Here is a 12157-nt window from a genome sequence, read left to right as displayed (position 1 = left end):
ACAGACCAGCCATACAAAACGGAGCTCAAGAACAGGATGAGACTCTTGGCAATGCAAGGAAAAATGATACATCAAAAATATGGCAAATTCTCCATCAATCCGGTAATAAACAAAGTTGTTCCTATCATTACCTATGGAAGCCAGTCAAAGTCGTTAACTAAATCCCCAGGTTGGGATAATCTCAAAGGCAACTATTGGAAAACAATTTTTCCCTTACCTCTGAGCATGCCTATCTCTATTATTAGGTTTGAATGGGGTCTTATTTCTATCACTGCAATAGCAGCATGGCAGATGCTGGCAGTTTCCAGAAAATGTATCCTGTCATCCAGTGCAGCATCTTATCTCTTTCCGGTATTAAAATCATTATTGGAAGCTTCATCAGCTAACCCTTTACAACTTTGGAAGAAATCTTGTTTAATTACATTACAAAGAGCTGACATTTCATTAGAATTATTTTTAAAAAAACAGAAAAAGCAAAATGCAAATTGTGGTTGTGCGATTGGATATGCACTTGGGAGAAATGTAATACGTACACAGCTTTCAAATCCGTAGCATTCCTATTAAAATCACCTAGCAAAATTCCCAGATCAGAAATATGTCAATACAATTTTATGGATGTGCTTCAACCTGTGGCCGACAAAGGCAAAAATAGCTACTTACACCAAAGTAGACAAACCAGACGTTGCATGTCGATATTGTAAAGTAGAAACCTCTGTAGAGACACTGCAACACTTAATAACAGAATGTCGGGCACTGAATGCCTCCAGACACCAATTTTTTCACAAACATTTTGAAAACATCACTTTGTTGACGAAAGAACAACTATGGATTGAAGTTTCTAATGCTACTAAAATTACGATAAACATTGCAACTGTACAGTTTCTAACATCTTTGAATATTACTGTATATATATAAACTTTGGTGTGACATGTTGCTGAGTCAGTGACTTCTATATTTCAGACATTCTTAACAACTGCTGTCAAGGAGAGTTTATAGCTACAATGTATGTATTTCTCTGTTTTATCCCATGACATTTCATCATATGATATGATATGATATGATCGTTTATTTATATAGCGCCTATACACAATGTGTTTCAAAGCGCTTCAAGGCAAGGGAGGGAACAAGGGAAAATACAACCACATTCTTACAGGCCATGAACAGTAACGATGTGAAATTAACTATTGTACTCGGCCTGACGACATTTCAGATAGTGCAAGAGCTAAGACGTAGATAATGAAGGGTGGGGGAGAGTGGGAAGGAAATGGAAACAGACAGTCGACTACCGTACTAGGCCTGACGACATTTCTGGTAGAGCCGGAGAAAAACAAAAGGTGAGGGAGAGGGGTGCAGAAAGGGAGGGGAGGAACAAAACAAGCGACTATCATACTATGCCTGACAATATTTCAGATAGTGCTGGAGGGGTAGTGGGGAGGAACAAAACAGTAATGGGAGGGTGGAGGAAACAGACGAGATATGTAGAACTGCTGCTAATTGTCATGCTAGTAAGACTGTTTTAATTCTAATTTCTGCTTACTTTTATGATGCCATGATTTTAATTATGAAATTTTAGCTTGATCTATTTTGTATCGAATGCTGTTCGTTTTTTCAGGATTGTTTGGATTTTAAGTAGGAAACACTCCTGTGTTTTAGCATGACTGCTTTTAGATCCTTTTTTGTATCATAGGTGCTATCATAAGAATGGACGCTTCGTTCTCGAGCACGAGACCTTTATGTGCCGAGTTTACGAGATTCTATACAGCGTTTCACTAATAGAGTGGTTCTGTAACGAATGAGCTACGTATCTACATGACAAGTTGTTCAACAGTACAGTTAGCCTACTTATATTCACATAGCTAAACAAATATTGTTGATTGGCCAATGGTGTGTTTTCATGAAATTCTCAGCTATATTTATACGGAAAAGGTTGCATTTCGCCTGCTAAATTGGTTGATTTAAATATGTTGTATTGAAAAAGTTGTAATCACATCTAAATCAATTTTCAATAAAAATAAATATATAAATATATTGTCACTAAAAAGTCAGTGTGCCAGAGATTCAAGTGCAAATTACCAAGGGGCGTCCTGGGAGTCCCTCTCCCAGACATTAGTCCTGGTTATGAGAGACTTACACAGAGTCTTTAGCTCACTATCTTTCACAGAGGAGAAATATCCAAAACATATCAGTCTTTGTCCTGCCCTAGGGCAGTCCAGCACTGAAATGCTAGGCAATTCTCCTCTGAAGAAGAGTACCAACAGCAGCCCCAGACACGTGCTTCCGTCTGGTTGGACCTCATCAGTAGGGTGGAGCTGTGCCTCTGTAAGAATAGTGAGCAAGGGGTCCACGTCTGGATTCCACTAGTAACTTACGATTCAAGTGCAGCAGACTGACTTCAGCAGAACAAACATTCCTTTTCTCTCCTGTTGCTGCTAGTCACCGGGGTAGCTTGGGTCGGCCAGAGGTTTGCCCCACAGAAGAATGAATGAAACCCTTTGCTATGCCCTGTTAACCCTTTATCATCTTCAAGGTTTCTTGTTGCTTCAGGATCTTCAAGAGGGGTTAAGAGACTAAAGTAGGAGCAAAGGTAGAGGGGGAAGGTTGTGTTGTTATATTGTGTGTAGATCGGAAAAGATAGGACTTTACGTTGTGTGCATTTTACTTATTTTGTCAGTTGTCAGGAGCAGAGGTATTGTGTCCTCCTGGTTGCTAATTAATGTAAACTATTGGTGTCTGAAACAGTCATGTTTAAGGAGGGTGTGGAGCATTGTGTTTATATGTCTTTGGTGGGCCAGTGTGGTGTTTAGGGAAATTTAGTGTAGAGACACGGGTCTTTTTGGTAGTGCACGCTTTTGTGTTAAGCTGCTCTGTTCTGGTGCTGGACTTGTGCGCCAGGATTTGTTGTCAATTAGGATGGGATTTTCAAGTGGTTGTTGTTACTGATCTTGCCCAGCTGACCACCCAATAACAATCAAAGGAGACTCTTTTTAACTTTGGCAACATCCCCGTTGGTCACATTGTTAGGTCTGGAAAAGATCATGGGCTAAGCTAATGTCGGGATTGGCGGGACTCGGGCTAGCTATAGCCTTTTGACTGTAGCCCCTGAGCTTGTATCCGGGCTACGACCAAAAGACCCAAGGTTATAGGCCCCTCAACCCCCCCCCCCAGCAAAGCCTCTGCCTCTAAGCATTCTTTCTCGAGGTTCTATGGGGTGTGTTAGATAATGTGATGTTAGGGGAAGGCATGGCATGGCAGGTTACAGTATGCCATGGCACAATTCCAGAGCCCGCATTTTGCAGTCAGATAATAGGGGCCACCCTTCCGACTGCCCACCGTCATCTCAAAGACACCCCAAACCGAGCACCAATCAGGCTTAAACGGGATAATGATACAATGCAGCCTGCCAGGCACAATGAACTTGGAGCTGACAAAGCCGACCAGACACCGTATCACAACCACAGCATTGCCATGCTGGCAGGCACCAGTAAAAAAGGGACTAAACCATGCGGGAGACCAGTCTCGGGCCTTGTTCTGAGCTTTTGATCTCTGACAATGTTGCTGGTTGGAGCACATGAGGGACGCCAAGCTACAAACACCCCGCAGGGTCAGCTCCAGGTCTGCAGCTAGACCTAAACTCCAGCGGGCGGGCTAATGGTTAAAATGCTAGGGCAGGGTCTCCCTTTGGAGACTTTCCAACCTACGTTTGTAGGGGCACTCCCCCCACACCCCCCAAGGAATGTTTCTGGGAATAAGCGTCAAGTTGGCAGCAAATGCTGGCATTAGCCATAAGCATGATAAGAATAGGTGAAAAATGCATATTTCTCCACCCTGCTAGTGGTCGCCCCTCACCCTCTACTTAGTGCAGAGGGCACAGAACACACAGCAGTCGCTTCCTCCTGCTTGGAGGATGTTACACAGGAGAGAAATCCTGCTCCCCTCAACCTCCTCAAACAATACCCCACCCATTGCGCCCCAGCAGAAGTCAAGGCCTAGAAACGGCACCGAAAATACAGCCAGCAAAATACATACGCAGTCTAAAAACGCGAGAGCCGCTCCCATCTCCACTTCCAGCCAACGCCCCCACACAAGAACAACAAGCAGCCCTCCGCAAACTTAGCAGCGTGAACGCAATCCCAAGCGGAACGACTGCCCAGTGAACCTGTACCAAAGACCAAAGTATGCTGGCGCACAGTGACTTCACATACACTGCGTCACGGGCCTCCTATCCTCCCCCTGAAAGGACTGGAGGCGAACAAGGTCACAATGGCGCAGAGTTTGGGTGGCGTCGTGCACCCGAGGCTATGGCACCAGCTGGTATGGTATGGAGGCTATGGTATTTTGAGCAGTTCCAGTATTGGTAGCCATTCAATACTTGCCTCCCCCTCCCTCCCCCTCCCCCCCGGGCTGGAAGTAGTGAGATGAGGCCCATGGGCAGGGTATCCAGCCACTTACCTCCTACTCCTCCTTCAGGAAAGATTTGACAAAAAACTTTGCATTTCCACTCTGACTTAAATAGGTCATACGTTGAGACTTTAAGTCCAGTACTCACATAATGTTTAATATTTTATGAATCAGTTACTGGAGCCCAGATCATTCTCAGAATGCCTACACATTGGCTGCCAGTGGCAATGCCTCAAAGACTGCACACATACTTAGGTTTCTTATAATTGGTTATTTATAACGCTCTTAATACCCAGAGGTTTCTAAACGCGGACATGGGGATCGAACCTGTGTTGCCATGCGGTCTGTCTTGCTTCCAAAGGAGTGCGTTGCCCCTGAGCTATCCTAACGGCCCTACCTTACGGAGATGTATACCAAGCACTGCTGCCATTTGCATGGTCTCCAGGAACTCTGGCGGCTCTGAAAGGGGGTGAGGTTGGGCGATTTAGGTTAGTGGGGAGGGAGGGAAAAAGCAAGACAGCTTTGCTGCTGTGCTGATGGGTAAAGAGGGGAAGTACTAGGGTACTGTGAGTGGGCCTTTTACTACTTGGTTTGTGTCAAGGCTATACAAGTATTTGGCATGGGTTTCTAGATTTCCCGGGCTTAAGGAATCGCAAAACATTTGTTTTGACCAGATTCTGAATCTGAGGAAATCCATCCCAATTTCAGCACTGGGTAATATAATGTAATGTCACTAGGTTTTATGGTAGCACACTGCTGCCATATTTAACCATACACAGTCCCCGCCTTCCTAAAGTAATGACCACCAAATTGTTCACACAGACATCTGGCAATATGCAACAATCTCACTACAAAAATAGGTCAACTTTGTATTTATTTATTCCCAATAGTTTCACGAACTGTGGCATGTTTTGCTTGTCTCTTAGTCAATTATGGACAGCTGCACTCTTACTGACCGTGCAGTGGGGTCTTGCTGCTCATTTCAAAGTGACGTTTGCAAATCGTTTTCATAACTCATTTGTAATCTTTAAAGATCTCTCTCTCTCTCTCTCTCTCTCTCTCTCTCTCTCTTTCTCTCTCTCTCTCTCTTTCTCTCTCTCTCTCGGTGAAACACCAAGTCGTAAGGCATTTAATATAGTATAGGTCCAGCTTATTTTGGAAGTGAGCAGGTGAACATGATTGGATACATGGACCATGGATGAGCTGGTGAAAGTTGTTGAACTAGTGGTTGGATGAGTACATACATATTGCTGTATGGATGTATGCCTGATTACAAATAGTTGGATGAATGCATGAATAAGGAGTTAGGAGCAGAACTTTATTTATTTATTTATTTCTAATTTCGCACCTCATGTCCATAGGCCTCGGGGTGCAGACTTAGCATAAACAAAACAGACAAGCAAGTGGCCAGAGTCAAGACAAATGTGGAGCCTTTAACAAAGCATCAAACGTTTGCAAGTTCTTTTTGAGATTCGAAATCTTGGTGTCTCAACATGACAGAATTCCAGAGCTGGAATCAGCCTTCTCTGAGAAAAGAAGTAGAAGTTACAGAGAAACTTCAGCAGGCACGTGAACCCAATGAGCTGCCTTGTTATGTTTCAGACATGGGCCCTTCATTTTGCAAAGGTACATGTCGAAGGTGTATAGTCCTCTTAAGAACTCTTTGCCGAGTGCAGGAGGCTATCTACTTGGAGAATGCACTGGTTGTGGGAATTGGCTGAGGGGTAATAATGACAGTGTCTGAAGCACACAACACAAACTTAGTGCACCTCAAACACTTCACTGCAGCCTGATTGAACATTTGCCAGTTCAACTGACCCGCAAACACACACCGAATTTTCCGTGACAATCTACCTTTTTTATTTTGAGCATATTTTAAAGTGTACTAAAATTAGGAGTGAGGTAAATGCGCCCGTCCACTGTTTACTGGCAACTTGTTCCAACTTCTAATTTCCTCTCACACATACTCCCAAGGCCTGCTTGCCTTCTGCTTTCCTCCCTATTCCTACGCCTGCCTCTTCAAACTCTCCTCCCTAAACTGATTGGACATTTTGCAAAGTCACATGATCTGAAGGTGACGGAAATACAGAAAGAAAATGGAGGAGGCACCCTGATAACCGGAGCAGGGGCCTTCCTCCTTCCGCTCTCTCGTCCCCCCTCACCTCCTCGGGTGTAGGGGAGAGGGCGGCAAGAGTTCCAAAAGAGCGCCAAGCGCAACAGTAAGCCCGCGAAGGGCAACAATGGAAAGGGGAGGAGCAAGGGCTTCATATGCAGCGGGCGCCCGGCACAGGAGCACTTGCAGCTCTTCCAGCAGCCGGGTGCCCGTCAACCAGGAGAGGATTTCGTTTTGCATCCAGCCCCTTCGGCAGAGGACATCGCACGCCGCAGCAGGAAGGAGGATTTCGTTTTGTTCCTGGTCCTGGTTCGTGTGGCTTGTTCGGGATGCGGTTTCCGTTCCAGGAGAAGTGTGCAGGACTGCCGGTTCCAGCGAAGGAGGGGATGACATTGCAGCAGAACCAGAATATGGTATGGAAAGGTGAGCTGGGCACGTTCGTGGAACAGAGCCTTTGCTTGTGAGATGTTTTAATGGGGTTTATGAGTGTCATGGCCGCTATTATCATACTAGCGGCGGGATGCGGTGGCAGCTTGGTGTGGGGAAATAGCGGCTGGGCTTGCCTAATCTGTACTACGCCTGTCGTGAAGGGGAAGGGGCCTCGTGTCTACTTGGATACACTGTGCCATTCGTTTTCCGGGGGAACTAGCATGTTAACATTGTAATGTAGAGCCGCGCTAAGATTGCCAGGGTCGTGCAAAGTGTTTGGATACTGGGTTTGTTATTTCGGTTCCGTGTCCGGTGCGATGAGCTTGGTGATTTCCCGAGCATACTGACGAGCTGGGGGCATGGTTTTCAGAGGGCAAGACAGGCTTTCAGCGAAGCGACTACGGCCCCCGAGTTGTGATGAAAAACGCTCTTAGAACAGCTACCAAAGTGGTTCAAAAGAGTGGCGTCGGACACGAGTGGTCGCAAGGCGAGGGCGACAGTCCGCCGGAGTCTGGCTTTGTTCTCAGCTCAGCGCGTGGTTACACCATGGGAATGTACACTGTTTTTGAGGTGATGGAGCGCTGTTATTTTAAGGAAGAGTTAATTTATTGCAAGCGTGGTTAAGTGTGTAGGACGCCGCGCAGGACGACAAATTTTAAAAGGGCCACTAGCTGGCTGAAGACTCTAGAGAAACTGAACAAACTAACTTTTAATCTTCTTAAACTAAGAAACCAACATGACACAACGACAGCAGAAAAAGTTTTGTAAAAATCATTAGTTTGATTAAAACAAATAAAAAAAATAATAAATAAAAAAATAAAAAAAATTGTATTGCAAGCGTGGTTAAGTGTGTAGGACGCCGCGCAGCACCTGGTTTTATGGGTGCAATGGAATATAATACGCGGCTTAGGTTTCGGCTATACATGCAGTTAAAGGGATGGTCTAGTAAAAAATTTTATTTAAAAAATAGATAGGCCACATAAAAAAAAAAATACTAGCATCCTCCGTTTTAAAACTTCCTGCTAAATGCTGCGTTGTCTGCCTAAATCTGCTTTCCCATTTGGGGCTCTCGGGCTATGGGAAAGCAGATTCAGGCAGACACAACGCGGTTGTTTTCCGCAATGCCGCGTTGTGTCTGCCTGAATCTGCTTTTCCATTATGCAGGGGAGGATGTTACGCAGGCCAGGGGAGATCAGGCCTATGGGAGACTCTGGTCAGTTCTCAGTGGGCCTCTGCACCCTGGGCAGGGGAGGGCTGGCCTAGGGGGAACTCGGGAGATTTCCTGGCGGGCCTCGGGACACAGGGCCTCTTCTGTGTGGTTATTCCAAATGTGCTCATAAGAAAAGAAGTAGGCTTGCTGAAAATGTGTCATATGGGGCCACTGTGAACATTATTTCCAGGGCCTCTTTTGGTCCCCAGTAACGATAGCCAGGGCTTCTTTCAGTTCCCTGCCCGTCCCGGAATCGGGATGAGGTGCAGTTGAAAGGGGAAATGTGGGGATTAATGCGCACAACTATCCCCGGGGAAGGTTTTGTGGCAGTCGTACGGTGTGGGACGTATAGAGGTGTCAGTGGTTAGCCAGCCAAACAGGTGCCATATGAGGCAGTGCGGGTCTAGGTGCATTAAGGACGGATCAAAGAAAAATGCATGCCCAACTCCGGCATTTGAATGGCAGGACATTTGGAATGGCCGCGCACGGTGTTGAGGGACTACAGTGAGGGGTCGCGCAGTGGGAGCTCTGCTAGTGTAAAAATTAAAGCCACATCCTGGGCGTTCGAGCACTGGGGGAGGGACGTCGTGCTGTAGGGGTGTTTGCAGCGGTAAAGGGGCTTATGGTCCGCATGCAAGAGTTTGGTGAGCGGATTTTGGGTGCCCAAGATTACTGCAAACAGGGTATGCGCGGTTTAGCCCAAACGATTTTGGTGTTGCGATAGGCATGCGTCTAAGCGATGGAAGCAGGATGTGATTATACGATACCCGTGGGCAAATGGTTACCTTGTGGTGTTATAGACTGTACACGCGTAATTTTCACCACAGGCGGAGTGGCGTCGCTGTTAGAACTACCATTAAGGAAAGAGTATCTAGGTGCAGTGCCGGTTCCATGTATGATTGAGTAGGCCTTTGAGGGTGGGCCTGGAACGGTGCTGCTGGCAGGTGTATATACAATGCGGACTCGAAGTGGTGTATGCACAAGGAATGAGGCGATATTGGCTCGGGGGAGCAGGCAGTATTGGCGGTAACTATATATGTTCTAGACTCACGCTTTCCACAATGCGAAGGGAACGCTAGCCACATAGGGCAGTTGTAACGCACCGGTACGCAAGTGTTTTTAAGGCGCAATTGCGTGAAGGGGTGGCCCCTCCCCACAGGTTTCAGTAGCTCAGGGGATCGACAAAGATATTGCGGTTGTAATATAACTGGCCAGTTCACAACTTACATCGGTATAGGCAGGTGTGATGTGCATTTGGGACGAAAAAGGGCTAGCTTTTCACTTACGATGGTTCGCTATGGGTCAATTGGCAATGCACAGTATGGTATAGGCTCCGTGTTCGCTGGTATGGTTGAAGGGACTGGGTTACTCACAGTGGCTCCATTGGGATTGGCTGGACGGATGCAAGTGGGCAGTGGGTAAGGGGCTCATGGGGGCACTTGTGCTTAGTATGGTTAAGGCACTGAATGGAAATAAGGCCTGGGTTGAGTTTGAGTAAATAGAGCGCAGGAGCGACAGCTAAGAGAGGTGGTTCTGCTCCCCGGAGGATAGCTCAGGGGGAGCAAGCTCGCCTTGGAAGCAAGATGACACAGAGCAACACTAGTTCGATCCCATGTCAGCGCTTGGAAACCTTGGGGTATTAAGCGCATTATAAAGAACCTATCCTCATACCAACGTGCCAAATGTTATAAAGCAGGTTGGGAGAGGATGGGGGAACAGGCCGGGGAGGCAATAAGGGCACAGAGGTAGATGGATACCCCTGTAGGCCATATCTGGGCAGATTCTAAGGTTCACGGTATGGGACACATGTCTAAATTGGCCAGGGGGTGAAGGTGGCTGGGTCACTCAGGTCAGTGGCTGATCCACCGAGGTGGATGCACAAGTGGGCATACCCTACAAGGTAGTTTGTCCAGGTTTGGGGCATGGTGGGGTTCCTTATCACTGCATGGCCTGGTAGTTGCAAGGGCACTGAGGCGGGGGATATGGCTCAGGCTACCCATTGGGCTGCGGAAGTGGCCACGAAGGATACTAATACACAATGCAATTTATTGGGGCTTGTGCAGGGGGGTCAGTTAAGTTGAAACAATATAACACCATTAGTAGGAGGCAAAAAAATAAATAAATAAATAAATACATTTTAAAAAAAAGATAAGTTTCGATCCAGAATGCAAGTCAGTATGTACAGTGGCCTCAGGTATAGACTCCACTACTTGGGAGTCGGACCAGCGCCTCTTGTTTTTTTTTTTTTTTTTTTTTTTTTTTATTTTGGTTGGCTGAAAGCATTCAACCTTTCAAAAATTTCTTCATTACAAAATACATTTCCAGTTTTACAAATTTACCTGTATCATTTTTACAAAATTTATATCACTTTACCAATTTTTACACTTGTTCATACTTTCCATAGCCTATATACATGTTTGATTGATTTGATAAATTTTACAGATTTGTTTCAGAAATAATACACAGTGTTCAATTCACAAGGATAATTGGCAAATAATGTTAAAAGTTGAGACTCAAATAAATACATAAAAATCACATATATCCTAAAATTTAAAATACATTTGTCAATTGGCTATGGGCGACAAATTGCGTGGTAATATCGTTTTTATAAATTGCGTTAGAGCGATGTTAATAGCAATGCGATTGCTTGTCATTAATATAATCCATATCTCATAAGTTGAGCGATCACAGTATAGTTGTAATACATTACAGAAGTAATGTTTTCGTATGTCACTCAAAGCAGGGCAATCCACTACTAGGTGAGCTAAGCACTCTAATTGCATGGCGTTTTTGCAAAAACGGCAAAATGCCTCAGTTTTTGGAATTGCACCTCTTCTCGCTAGAATTTGGTTTGTGGCCTGTAAGTTCAAACGCAATCTTAACATTTCAGAACGAACATGATGTGATGGAGATTTTAAAAGATAATAGGCCATTTGTTTAAACTTCTTGTGAGGAAATAAATTTTGATCGAAATCTACATATTTTTTACATAGCTCTTGGCTTACATTCCAATCATGCCAATACAATCTTTTTTTTGCTAGCACAGGATTTTTAAGTAACAAGTCAATTGATACATTTGCACTGGCTAAAGCATTAATGATTTCACTTGTCCACTTTTTGGGGAATACATCATTGGATTCACAAATATACATTGCAATTGCACCCAACATATTGTTAGTTTGTATACCCAGAAGACATTTTCGATAAAGATTGCAAAATTTCCAAAGAATTAGACCAAACAAGGAAATACTACCAAGTTCATACCTTAACATACACAAGGGAGTACACACTGGCAAGCACAGAACTGTTTTCCAAAATTTCCCTTCAAGTCGGTCCCAGTAAGTTCTAGATTGAGGTAACAGAGTTTCTGCTCCGTAAGATAAAATCGGAACAGCTTTTTGATTGAAAAAGGTTGCCACATGCATTATAGTGAATTTGCCGTACTTGTATAGGATTATTTTGGCTTGTGAAATCAAGGTCATGACTTTGGCTTTTACATAGTCATCATAAATTTGATTTGACATAAGGCCAGAGAAAGGTAATCCTAGGTATTTATAGCTTGGTACCTTCTGTAAGGGAACTTCACGCAGAAACCACTGACTTCTCACCATTTGTGTGTGCCTTTTTCTTTGGCAAATCACTATCTGAGTTTTATCCACGTTGATAGTTAGATTATTGGTATGAGTGTAAGTATCCAATTTATTCAAAAGGTTCTGTAATCCGCTTGGCGTTTGCGAAATTAGGACAAGATCGTCAGCATACAAGAGCCATGTGATTTTTTGTGCACCTAATTTGGGACAATCTGACAGAACTTTCTCAAAGGATGTCCCAATGTCTAGAATGAAAAGGTTGAAAAGGGTGGACGCCAGAATGCACCCCTGTTTCAATCCTCTCATGGTATTGATGTTTGCAGACAACAACCCATCAAGCGATAGTCTAACTTGCATTGTCGTATTCGAGTGCAATTTCTTGATTATGGTTAACAATGACGATGGGCAGCCATAGTT

At 44.7% G+C, this 12157-nt stretch overlaps 1 protein-coding gene and 1 long non-coding RNA gene across 5 annotated transcripts in view; one reads left to right on the top strand and one right to left on the bottom strand.

Moving 5' to 3' along the window:
* The window catches only part of LOC138581032 (sulfotransferase 1 family member D1-like), a 217741-nt gene extending 213257 nt beyond the window's left edge, over positions 1-4484 (bottom strand). Inside the window, exon 1 of the mRNA XM_069652056.1 lies at positions 4450-4484. The gene's annotated coding sequence lies outside the window, so the exon portion shown is untranslated. The remainder of the gene's footprint in view (positions 1-4449) is intronic.
* The window catches only part of LOC138581033 (uncharacterized), a 470134-nt gene that overhangs the window by 23625 nt on the left and 434352 nt on the right, over positions 1-12157 (top strand). The window lies entirely within an intron of this gene.

The sequence above is a fragment of the Ambystoma mexicanum genome, chromosome 3p (genome assembly GCF_040938575.1).
Source record: "Ambystoma mexicanum isolate Mex_15411 chromosome 3p, UKY_AmexF1_1, whole genome shotgun sequence".
NCBI lineage: Eukaryota > Metazoa > Chordata > Amphibia > Caudata > Ambystomatidae > Ambystoma > Ambystoma mexicanum.
The sequence above is the reverse complement of the archived record's forward strand: the minus strand, read 5'-3'. Positions and strand labels throughout refer to the sequence as shown.